Source organism: Ranitomeya variabilis, chromosome 5, assembly GCF_051348905.1.
Source record: "Ranitomeya variabilis isolate aRanVar5 chromosome 5, aRanVar5.hap1, whole genome shotgun sequence".
In the NCBI taxonomy this organism is placed as follows: domain Eukaryota; kingdom Metazoa; phylum Chordata; class Amphibia; order Anura; family Dendrobatidae; genus Ranitomeya; species Ranitomeya variabilis.
The window spans coordinates 593530364-593542689 of NC_135236.1; the positions used below are offsets into that span (position 1 = coordinate 593530364).

General features: G+C 33.5%; 5 non-coding genes across 5 annotated transcripts; all 5 read right to left on the reverse strand.

Annotated features, from left to right (window-relative positions):
• Window positions 1-3717: 3717 nt before the first annotated feature.
• TRNAL-AAG (transfer RNA leucine (anticodon AAG)) lies at window positions 3718-3799 on the reverse strand. Its single transcript has one exon. It is a non-coding gene; the product is annotated as a tRNA-Leu (tRNA).
• A 2801-nt stretch (window positions 3800-6600) lies between these two features.
• Window positions 6601-6682, reverse strand: TRNAL-AAG (transfer RNA leucine (anticodon AAG)). The gene has a single exon. It is a non-coding gene; the product is annotated as a tRNA-Leu (tRNA).
• Window positions 6683-6913: 231 nt separating this feature from the next.
• TRNAL-UAG (transfer RNA leucine (anticodon UAG)) lies at window positions 6914-6995 on the reverse strand. Its single transcript has one exon. It is a non-coding gene; the product is annotated as a tRNA-Leu (tRNA).
• Window positions 6996-9278: 2283 nt separating this feature from the next.
• TRNAF-AAA (transfer RNA phenylalanine (anticodon AAA)) lies at window positions 9279-9360 on the reverse strand. The gene has a single exon. It is a non-coding gene; the product is annotated as a tRNA-Phe (tRNA).
• Window positions 9361-10301: 941 nt separating this feature from the next.
• TRNAL-AAG (transfer RNA leucine (anticodon AAG)) lies at window positions 10302-10383 on the reverse strand. Its single transcript has one exon. It is a non-coding gene; the product is annotated as a tRNA-Leu (tRNA).
• Window positions 10384-12326: the final 1943 nt, after the last annotated feature.

Below are 12326 nucleotides of genomic sequence, written 5' to 3' on the forward strand. Positions count from 1 at the left end.
GTTGGCAGCAGTGGGATTTGAACCCACGCCTCCAAAGAGACTGAAGCCTAAATCCAGCGCCTTAGACCACTCGGCCATGCTACCTTAAACAGCATGGTTAATTAAGCTTCCTTAGAGAAAGTGAAGTACATTTGACAACATTTAAAATTAGTACATTTTGGAAAATGGGCATGTCTCTAAACATTAGGCAAAAACAAAGATTCTATCAACGGTCTTTATCTTAACTGAAAACTGCTAAATCATACAAATACAAAAGAAGATTATATCACATGCTAATTTGCATGCTAGCAAAATCATAAGAATAAGTACAAAAACATTTCAAGATCTCATTATACTGGCAGCAGTGAGATTAAAGCATATGCTAATTTTGCATGTTAGCATAATTATAAGAATGAGATAAAAAGGTTTAAAAGAACTCATACTAGTGGCATTTGAACTCACAAGTCTGTTGGAATATGGGTACGTCTCTTAACAATAGGAAAAATCAATGATTCTTTCAACTGTCTTTTCCTAAACAGAAATTAACACACTCATGAAAATACAAAATCATAAGAATTAGATCAAAGGGTTCTCAAAACCTCATAATAATGGCAGCAGTGGGATTTGAATGGGCATGTCTCTAAACATTAGAAAAAAGCAAGGATTCTTTCAACAGTCTTTATCTGAACTGAAAACTGCAAAATCATGCAAATACAAAAGAAGATTAAATCACATGCTAATTTGCATGTTAGCAAAATCATAAGAATAAGTACAAAAACATTTCAAGATCTCATAATACTGGCAGCAGTGGGTTTAAAGCATATGCTAATTTTGCATGTTAGCATAATTATAAGAATAAGATAAAAAGGTTTAAAAGAACTCATACTAGTGGCATTTGAACCCACAAGTCTGTTAAAATTTAGGTAAGTCTCTAAACAATAGGAACAATCAATGATTCTTTCAACTGTCTTTTCCAAAACAAAAATGCACACACTCATGGAAATACAAAATACTCAGAATTAGATCAAAGGGTTCTCAAAACCTCATAATACTGGCAGCAGTGGGATTTTAACCCACACCTCCGAAGAGACTGGAGCCTTAATCCAGCGCCTTAGACCGCTCGGCCATGCTACCTAATGCATCATTAAAAGAGCTTCCTTAGAGTAAGTTTAGTGTATCTGACTACATTTTAAACTTGTGCATTGTGGAAAATGGATAGGTCTGTAAACAAAAAGGAAAAAGCAATGATTCTATCTTTTGTCTTTTCCAAAAAAGCAAAGCACGCACTCATACAAAAATATGCTAATTTTTTCTATTAGCAAAATCATAAATATAAGCTGAAAAGGTTTTCAAAACCTCAATATGTTGGCAGCAGTGGGATTTGAACCCACGTCTCCAAAGAGACTGAAGCCTAAATCCAGCGCCTTAGACCACTCGGCCATGCTACCTTAAACAGCATGGTTAATTAAGCTTCCTTAGAGAAAGTGAAGTACATTTGACAACATTTAAAATTAGTACATTTTGGAAAATGGGCATGTCTCTAAACATTAGGCAAAAACAAAGATTCTATCAACGGTCTTTATCTTAACTGAAAACTGCTAAATCATACAAATACAAAAGAAGATTATATCACATGCTAATTTGCATGCTAGCAAAATCATAAGAATAAGTACAAAAACATTTCAAGATCTCATTATACTGGCAGCAGTGAGATTAAAGCATATGCTAATTTTGCATGTTAGCATAATTATAAGAATGAGATAAAAAGGTTTAAAAGAACTCATACTAGTGGCATTTGAACTCACAAGTCTGTTGGAATATGGGTAAGTCTCTTAACAATAGGAAAAATCAGAGATTCTTTCAACTGTCTCTTCCTAAACAGAAATTAACACACTCATGAAAATACAAAATCATAAGAATTAGATCAAAGGGTTCTCAAAACCTCATAATAATGGCAGCAGTGGGATTTGAATGGGCATGTCTCTAAACATTAGAAAAAAGCAAGGATTCTTTCAACAGTCTTTATCTGAACTGAAAACTGCAAAATCATGCAAATACAAAAGAAGATTAAATCACATGCTAATTTGCATGTTAGCAAAATCATAAGAATAAGTACAAAAACATTTCAAGATCTCATAATACTGGCAGCAGTGGGTTTAAAGCATATGCTAATTTTGCATGTTAGCATAATTATAAGAATAAGATAAAAAGGTTTAAAAGAACTCATACTAGTGGCATTTGAACCCACAAGTCTGTTAAAATTTAGGTAAGTCTCTAAACAATAGGAACAATCAATGATTCTTTCAACTGTCTTTTCCAAAACAAAAATGCACACACTCATGGAAATACAAAATACTCAGAATTAGATCAAAGGGTTCTCAAAACCTCATAATACTGGCAGCAGTGGGATTTTAACCCACACCTCCGAAGAGACTGGAGCCTTAATCCAGCGCCTTAGACCGCTCGGCCATGCTACCTAATGCATCATTAAAAGAGCTTCCTTAGAGTAAGTTTAGTGTATCTGACTACATTTTAAACTTGTGCATTGTGGAAAATGGATAGGTCTGTAAACAAAAAGGAAAAAGCAATGATTCTATCTTTTGTCTTTTCCAAAAAAGCAAAGCACGCACTCATACAAAAATATGCTAATTTTTTCTATTAGCAAAATCATAAATATAAGCTGAAAAGGTTTTCAAAACCTCAATATGTTGGCAGCAGTGGGATTTGAACCCACGTCTCCAAAGAGACTGAAGCCTAAATCCAGCGCCTTAGACCACTCGGCCATGCTACCTTAAACAGCATGGTTAATTAAGCTTCCTTAGAGAAAGTGAAGTACATTTGACAACATTTAAAATTAGTACATTTTGGAAAATGGGCATGTCTCTAAACATTAGGCAAAAACAAAGATTCTATCAACGGTCTTTATCTTAACTGAAAACTGCTAAATCATACAAATACAAAAGAAGATTATATCACATGCTAATTTGCATGCTAGCAAAATCATAAGAATAAGTACAAAAACATTTCAAGATCTCATTATACTGGCAGCAGTGAGATTAAAGCATATGCTAATTTTGCATGTTAGCATAATTATAAGAATGAGATAAAAAGGTTTAAAAGAACTCATACTAGTGGCATTTGAACTCACAAGTCTGTTGGAATATGGGTAAGTCTCTTAACAATAGGAAAAATCAGAGATTCTTTCAACTGTCTCTTCCTAAACAGAAATTAACACACTCATGAAAATACAAAATCATAAGAATTAGATCAAAGGGTTCTCAAAACCTCATAATAATGGCAGCAGTGGGATTTGAATGGGCATGTCTCTAAACATTAGAAAAAAGCAAGGATTCTTTCAACAGTCTTTATCTGAACTGAAAACTGGAAAATCATGCAAATACAAAAGAAGATTAAATCACATGCTAATTTGCATGTTAGCAAAATCATAAGAATAAGTACAAAAACATTTCAAGATCTCATAATACTGGCAGCAGTGGGTTTAAAGCATATGCTAATTTTGCATGTTAGCATAATTATAAGAATAAGATAAAAAGGTTTAAAAGAACTCATACTAGTGGCATTTGAACCCACAAGTCTGTTAAAATTTAGGTAAGTCTCTAAACAATAGGAACAATCAATGATTCTTTCAACTGTCTTTTCCAAAACAGAAATGCACACACTCATGGAAATACAAAATACTCAGAATTAGATCAAAGGGTTCTCAAAACCTCATAATACTGGCAGCAGTGGGATTTGAACCCACGCCTCCGAAGAGACTGGAGCCTTAATCCAGCGCCTTAAACCGCTCGGCCATGCTACCTAATGCATCATTAAAAGAGCTTCCTTAGAGTAAGTTTAGTGTATCTGACTACATTTTAAACTTGTGCATTGTGGAAAATGGATAGGTCTCTAAACAAAAAGGAAAAAGCAATGATTCTATCTTTTGTCTTTTCCAAAAAAGCAAAGCACGCACTCATACAAAAATATGCTAATTTTTCTATTAGCAAAATCATAAATATAAGCTGGAAAGGTTTTCAAAACCTCAATATGTTGGCAGCAGTGGGATTTGAACCCACGCCTCCAAAGAGACTGAAGCCTAAATCCAGCGCCTTAGACCACTCGGCCATGCTACCTTAAACAGCATGGTTAATTAAGCTTCCTTAGAGAAAGTGAAGTACATTTGACAACATTTAAAATTAGTACATTTTGGAAAATGGGCATGTCTCTAAACATTAGGCAAAAACAAAGATTCTATCAACGGTCTTTATCTTAACTGAAAACTGCTAAATCATACAAATACAAAAGAAGATTATATCACATGCTAATTTGCATGTCTCTTAACAATAGGAAAAATCAATGATTCTTTCAACTGTCTCTTTCTAAACAGAAATTAACACACTCATGAAAATACAAAATCGTAAGAATTAGATCAAAGGGTTCTCAAAACCTCATAATAATGGCAGCAGTGGGATTTGAATGGGCATGTCTCTAAACATTAGAAAAAAGCAAGGATTCTTTCAACAGTCTTTATCTGAACTGAAAAATGCAAAATCATGCAAATACAAAAGAAGATTAAATCACATGCTAATTTGCATGCTAGCAAAATCATAAGAATAAGTACAAAAACATTTCAATATCTCATAATACTGGCAGCAGTGGGTTTAAAGCATATGCTAATTTTGCATGTTAGCATAATTATAAGAATAAGATAAAAAGGTTTAAAAGAACTCATACTAGTGGCATTTGAACCCACAAGTCTGTTAAAATTTAGGTAAGTCTCTAAACTAAAGTCTAAAACTGTCTTTTCCAAAACAGAAATGCACACACTCATGGAAATACAAAATATGGAAAATGGGCATGTCTCTAAACATTAGGCAAAAACAAAGATTCTATCAACGGTCTTTATCTTAACTGAAACTGCTAAATCATACAAATACAAAAGAAGATTATATCACATGCTAATTTGCATGCTAGCAAAATCATAAGAATAAGTACAAAAACATTTCAAGATCTTATAATACTGGTAGCAGTGAGATTAAAGCATATGCTAATTTTGCATGTTAGCATAATTATAAGAATGAGATAAAAAGGTTTAAAAGAACTCATACTAGTGGCAGCAGTGGGATTTGAACTCACAAGTCTGTTGGAATATGGGTAAGTCTCTTAACAATAGGAAAAATCAATGATTCTTTCAACTCTCTTTTCCTAAACAGAAATTAACACACTCATGAAAATACAAAATCATAAGAATTAGATCAAAGGGTTCTCAAAACCTCATAATAATGGCAGCAGTGGGATTTGAATGGGCATGTCTCTAAACATTAGAAAAAAGCAAGGATTCTATCAACAGTCTTTATCTGAACTGAAAACTGCAAAATCATGCAAATACAAAAGAAGATTAAATCACATGCTAATTTGCATGTTAGCAAAATCATAAGAATAAGTACAAAAACATTTCAAGATCTCATAATACTGGCAGCAGTGCGTTTAAAGCATATGCTAATTTTGCATGTTAGCATAATTATAAGAATAAGATAAAAAGGTTTAAAAGAACTCATACTAGTGGCATTTGAACCCACAAGTCTGTTAAAATTTAGGTAAGTCTCTAAACAATAGGAACAATCAATGATTCTTTCAACTGTCTTTTCCAAAACAGAAATGCACACACTCATGGAAATACAAAATACTCAGAATTAGATCAAAGGGTTCTCAAAACCTCATAATAATGGCAGCAGTGGGATTTGAATGGGCATGTCTCTAAACATTAGAAAAAAGCAAGGATTCTTTCAACAGTCTTTATCTGAACTGAAAACTGCAAAATCATGCAAATACAAAAGAAGATTAAATCACATGCTAATTTGCATGCTAGCAAAATCATAAGAATAAGTACAAAAACATTTCAAGATCTCATAATACTGGCAGCAGTGGGTTTAAAGCATATGCTAATTTTGCATGTTAGCATAATTATAAGAATGAGATAAAAAGGTTTAAAAGAACTCATACTAGTGGCAGCAGTGGGATTTGAACTCACAAGTCTGTTGGAATATGGGTAAGTCTCTTAACAATAGGAAAAATCAATGATTCTTTCAACTGTCTTTTCCTAAACAGAAGTTAACACACTCATGAAAATACAAAATCATAAGAATTAGATCAAAGGGTTCTCAAAACCTCATAATAATGGCAGCAGTGGGATTTGAATGGGCATGTCTCTAAACATTAGAAAAAAGCAAGGATTCTATCAACAGTCTTTATCTGAACTGAAAACTGCAAAATCATGCAAATACAAAAGAAGATTAAATCACATGCTAATTTGCATGTTAGCAAAATCATAAGAATAAGTACAAAAACATTTCAAGATCTCATAATACTGGCAGCAGTGGGTTTAAAGCATATGCTAATTTTGCATGTTAGCATAATTATAAGAATAAGATAAAAAGGTTTAAAAGAACTCATACTAGTGGCATTTGAACCCACAAGTCTGTTAAAATTTAGGTAAGTCTCTAAACAATAGGAACAATCAATGATTCTTTCAACTGTCTTTTCCAAAACAGAAATGCACACACTCATGGAAATACAAAATCCTCAGAATTAGATCAAAGGGTTCTCAAAACCTCATAATACTGGCAGCAGTGGGATTTGAACCCACGCCTCCGAAGAGACTGGAGCCTTAATCCAGCGCCTTAGACCGCTCGGCCATGCTACCTAATGCTTCATTAAAAGAGCTTCCTGAGAGTAAGTTTAGTGTATCTGACTACATTTTAAACTTGTGCATTGTGGAAAATGGATAGGTCTCTAAACAAAAAGGAAAAAGCAATGATTCTATCTTTTGTCTTTTCCAAAAAAGCAAAGCACGCACTCATACAAAAATATGCTAATTTTTCTGTTAGCAAAATCATAAATATAAGCTGAAAAGGTTTTCAAAACCTCAATATGTTGGCAGCAGTGGGATTTGAACCCACGCCTCCAAAGAGACTGGAGCCTAAATCCAGCGCCTTAGACCACTCGGCCATGCTACCTTAAACAGCATGGATAATTAAGCTTCCTTAGAGAAAGTGAAGTACATTTGACAACATTTAAAATTAGTACATTTTGGAAAATGGGCATGTCTCTAAACATTAGGCAAAAACAAAGATTCTATCAACGGTCTTTATCTTAACTGAAAACTGCTAAATCATACAAATACAAAAGAAAATTATATCACATGCTAATTTGCATGCTAGCAAAATCATAAGAATAAGTACAAAAACATTTCAAGATCTCATAATACTGGCAGCAGTGAGATTAAAGCATATGCTAATTTTGCATGTTAGCATAATTATAAGAATGAGATAAAAAGGTTTAAAAGAACTCATACTAGTGGCATTTGAACTCACAAGTCTGTTGGAATATGGGTAAGTCTCTTAACAATAGGAAAAATCAATGATTCTTTCAACTGTCTTTTCCTAAACAGAAACTAACACACTCATGAAAATACAAAATCATAAGAATTAGATCAAAGGGTTCTCAAAACCTCATAATAATGGCAGCAGTGGGATTTGAATGGGCATGTCTCTAAACATTAGAAAAAAGCAAGGATTCTTTCAACAGTCTTTATCTGAACTGAAAACTAGAAAATCATGCAAATACAAAAGAAGATTAAATCACATGCTAATTTGCATGTTAGCAAAATCATAAGAATAAGTACAAAAACATTTCAAGATCTCATAATACTGGCAGCAGTGGGTTTAAAGCATATGCTAATTTTGCATGTTAGCATAATTATAAGAATAAGATAAAAAGGTTTAAAAGAACTCATACTAGTGGCATTTGAACCCACAAGTCTGTTAAAATTTAGGTAAGTCTCTAAACAATAGGAACAATCAATGATTCTTTCAACTGTCTTTTCCAAAACAAAAATGCACACACTCATGGAAATACAAAATACTCAGAATTAGATCAAAGGGTTCTCAAAACCTCATAATACTGGCAGCAGTGGGATTTTAACCCACACCTCCGAAGAGACTGGAGCCTTAATCCAGCGCCTTAGACCGCTCGGCCATGCTACCTAATGCATCATTAAAAGAGCTTCCTTAGAGTAAGTTTAGTGTATCTGACTACATTTTAAACTTGTGCATTGTGGAAAATGGATAGGTCTCTAAACAAAAAGGAACAAGCAATGATTCTATCTTTTGTCTTTTCCAAAAAAGCAAAGCACGCACTCATACAAAAATATGCTAATTTTTCTATTAGCAAAATCATAAATATAAGCTGAAAAGGTTTTCAAAACCTCAATATGTTGGCAGCAGTGGGATTTGGACCCACGCCTCCAAAGAGACTGGAGCCTAAATCCAGCGCCTTAGACCACTCGGCCATGCTACCTTAAACAGCATGGTTAATTAAGCTTCCTTAGAGAAAGTGAAGTACATTTGACAACATTTAAAATTAGTACATTTTGGAAAATGGGCATGTCTCTAAACATTAGGCAAAAACAAAAATTCTATCAACGGTCTTTATCTTAACTGAAAACTGCTAAATCATACAAATACAAAAGAAGATTATATCACATGCTAATTTGCATGCTAGCAAAATCATAAGAATAAGTACAAAAACATTTCAAGATCTCATAATACTGGCAGCAGTGAGATTAAAGCATATGCTAATTTTGCATGTTAGCATAATTATAAGAATGAGATAAAAAGGTTTAAAAGAACTCATACTAGTGGCAGCAGTGGGATTTGAACTCACAAGTCTGTTGGAATATGGGTAAGTCTCTTAACAATAGGAAAAATCAATGATTCTTTCAACTGTCTTTTCCTAAACAGAAACTAACACACTCATGAAAATACAAAATCATTAGAATTAGATCAAAGGGTTCTCAAAACCTCATAATAATGGCAGCAGTGGGATTTGAATGGGCATGTCTCTAAACATTAGAAAAAAGCAAGGATTCTTTCAACAGTCTTTATCTGAACTGAAAACTAGAAAATCATGCAAATACAAAAGAAGATTAAATCACATGCTAATTTGCATGTTAGCAAAATCATAAGAATAAGTACAAAAACATTTCAAGATCTCATAATACTGGCAGCAGTGGGTTTAAAGCATATGCTAATTTTGCATGTTAGCATAATTATAAGAATAAGATAAAAAGGTTTAAAAGAACTCATACTAGTGGCATTTGAACCCACAAGTCTGTTAAAATTTAGGTAAGTCTCTAAACTAAGGTCTAAAACTGTCTTTTCCAAAACAGAAATGCACACACTCATGGAAATACAAAATCCTCAGAATTAGATCAAAGGGTTCTCAAAACCTCATAATACTGGCAGCAGTGGGATTTGAACCCACGCCTCCGAAGAGACTGGAGTTTTAATCCAGCGCCTTAGACCACTCGGCCATGCTACCTTAAACAGCATGGTTAATTAAGCTTCCTTAGAGAAAGTGAAGTACATTTGACAACATTTAAAATTAGTACATTTTGGAAAATGGGCATGTCTCTAAACATTAGGCAAAAACAAAGATTCTATCAACGGTCTTTATCTTAACTGAAAACTGCTAAATCATACAAATACAAAAGAAGATTATATCACATGCTAATTTGCATGCTAGCAAAATCATAAGAATAAGTACAAAAACATTTCAAGATCTCATAATACTGGCAGCAGTGAGATTAAAGCATATGCTAATTTTGCATGTTAGCATAATTATAAGAATGAGATAAAAAGGTTTAAAAGAACTCATACTAGTGGCAGCAGTGGGATTTGAACTCACAAGTCTGTTGGAATATGGGTATGTCTCTTAACAATAGGAAAAATCAATGATTCTTTCAACTGTCTTTTCCTAAACAGAAATTAACACACTCATGAAAATACAAAATCATAAGAATTAGATCAAAGGGTTCTCAAAACCTCATAATAATGGCAGCAGTGGGATTTGAATGGGCATGTCTCTAAACATTAGAAAAAAGCAAGGATTCTTTCAACAGTCTTTATCTGAACTGAAAACTGGAAAATCATGCAAATACAAAAGAAGATTAAATCACATGCTAATTTGCATGTTAGCAAAATCATAAGAATAAGTACAAAAACATTTCAAGATCTCATAATACTGGCAGCAGTGGGTTTAAAGCATATGCTAATTTTGCATGTTAGCATAATTATAAGAATAAGATAAAAAGGTTTAAAAGAACTCATACTAGTGGCATTTGAACCCACAAGTCTGTTCAAATTTAGGTAAGTCTCTAAACTAAAGTCTAAAACTGTCTTTTCCAAAACAGAAATGCACACACTCATGGAAATACAAAATCCTCAGAATTAGATCAAAGGGTTCTCAAAACCTCATAATACTGGCAGCAGTGGGATTTGAACCCACGCCTCCGAAGAGACTGGAGTCTTAATCCAGCGCCTTAGACCACTCGGCCATGCTACCTAATGCATCATTAAAAGAGCTTCCTGAGAGTAAGTTTAGTGTATCTGACTACATTTTAAACTTGTGCATTGTGGAAAATGGATAGGTCTCTAAACAAAAAGGAAAAAGCAATGATTCTATCTTTTGTCTTTTCCAAAAAAGCAAAGCACGCACTCATACAAAAATATGCTAATTTTTCTATTAGCAAAATCATAAATATAAGCTGAAAAGGTTTTCAAAACCTCAATATGTTGGCAGCAGTGGGATTTGAACCCACGCCTCCACCAAAGAGACTGGAGCCTAAATCCAGCGCCTTAGACCACTCGGCCATGCTACCTTAAACAGCATGGTTAGTTAAGCTTCCTTATAGAAAGTGAAGTACATTTGACAACATTTAAAATTAGTACATTTTGGAAAATGGGCATGTCTCTAAACATTAGGCAAAAACAAAGATTCTATCAACGGTCTTTATCTTAACTGAAAACTGCTAAATCATACAAATACAAAAGAAGATTATATAACATGCTAATTTGCATGCTAGCAAAATCATAAGAATAAGTAAAAAAACATTTCAAGATCTCATAATACTGGCAGCAGTGAGATTAAAGCATATGCTAATTTTGCATGTTAGCATAATTATAAGAATGAGATAAAAAGGTTTAAAAGAACTCATACTAGTGGCAGCAGTGGGATTTGAACTCACAAGTCTGTTGGAATATGGGTAAGTCTCTTAACAATAGGAAAAATCAATGATTCTTTCAACTGTCTTTTCCTAAACAGAAACTAACACACTCATGAAAATACAAAATCATAAGAATTAGATCAAAGGGTTCTCAAAACCTCATAATAATGGCAGCAGTGGGATTTGAATGGGCATGTCTCTAAACATTAGAAAAAAGCAAGGATTCTTTCAACAGTCTTTATCTGAACTGAAAACTAGAAAATCATGCAAATACAAAAGAAGATTAAATCACATGCTAATTTGCATGTTAGCAAAATCATAAGAATAAGTACAAAAACATTTCAAGATCTCATAATACTGGCAGCAGTGGGTTTAAAGCATATGCTAATTTTGCATGTTAGCATAATTATAAGAATAAGATAAAAAGGTTTAAAAGAACTCATACTAGTGGCATTTGAACCCACAAGTCTGTTAAAATTTAGGTAAGTCTCTAAACAATAGGAACAATCAATGATTCTTTCAACTGTCTTTTCCAAAACAAAAATGCACACACTCATGGAAATACAAAATACTCAGAATTAGATCAAAGGGTTCTCAAAACCTCATAATACTGGCAGCAGTGGGATTTTAACCCACACCTCCGAAGAGACTGGAGCCTTAATCCAGCGCCTTAGACCGCTCGGCCATGCTACCTAATGCATCATTAAAAGAGCTTCCTTAGAGTAAGTTTAGTGTATCTGACTACATTTTAAACTTGTGCATTGTGGAAAATGGATAGGTCTCTAAACAAAAAGGAACAAGCAATGATTCTATCTTTTGTCTTTTCCAAAAAAGCAAAGCACGCACTCATACAAAAATATGCTAATTTTTCTATTAGCAAAATCATAAATATAAGCTGAAAAGGTTTTCAAAACCTCAATATGTTGGCAGCAGTGGGATTTGGACCCACGCCTCCAAAGAGACTGGAGCCTAAATCCAGCGCCTTAGACCACTCGGCCATGCTACCTTAAACAGCATGGTTAATTAAGCTTCCTTAGAGAAAGTTAAGTACATTTGACAACATTTAAAATTAGTACATTTTGGAAAATGGGCATGTCTCTAAACATTAGGCAAAAACAAAGATTCTATCAACGGTCTTTATCTTAACTGAAAACTGCTAAATCATACAAATACAAAAGAAGATTATATCACATGCTAATTTGCATGCTAGCAAAATCATAAGAATAAGTACAAAAACATTTCAAGATCTCATAATACTGGCAGCAGTGAGATTAAAGCATAT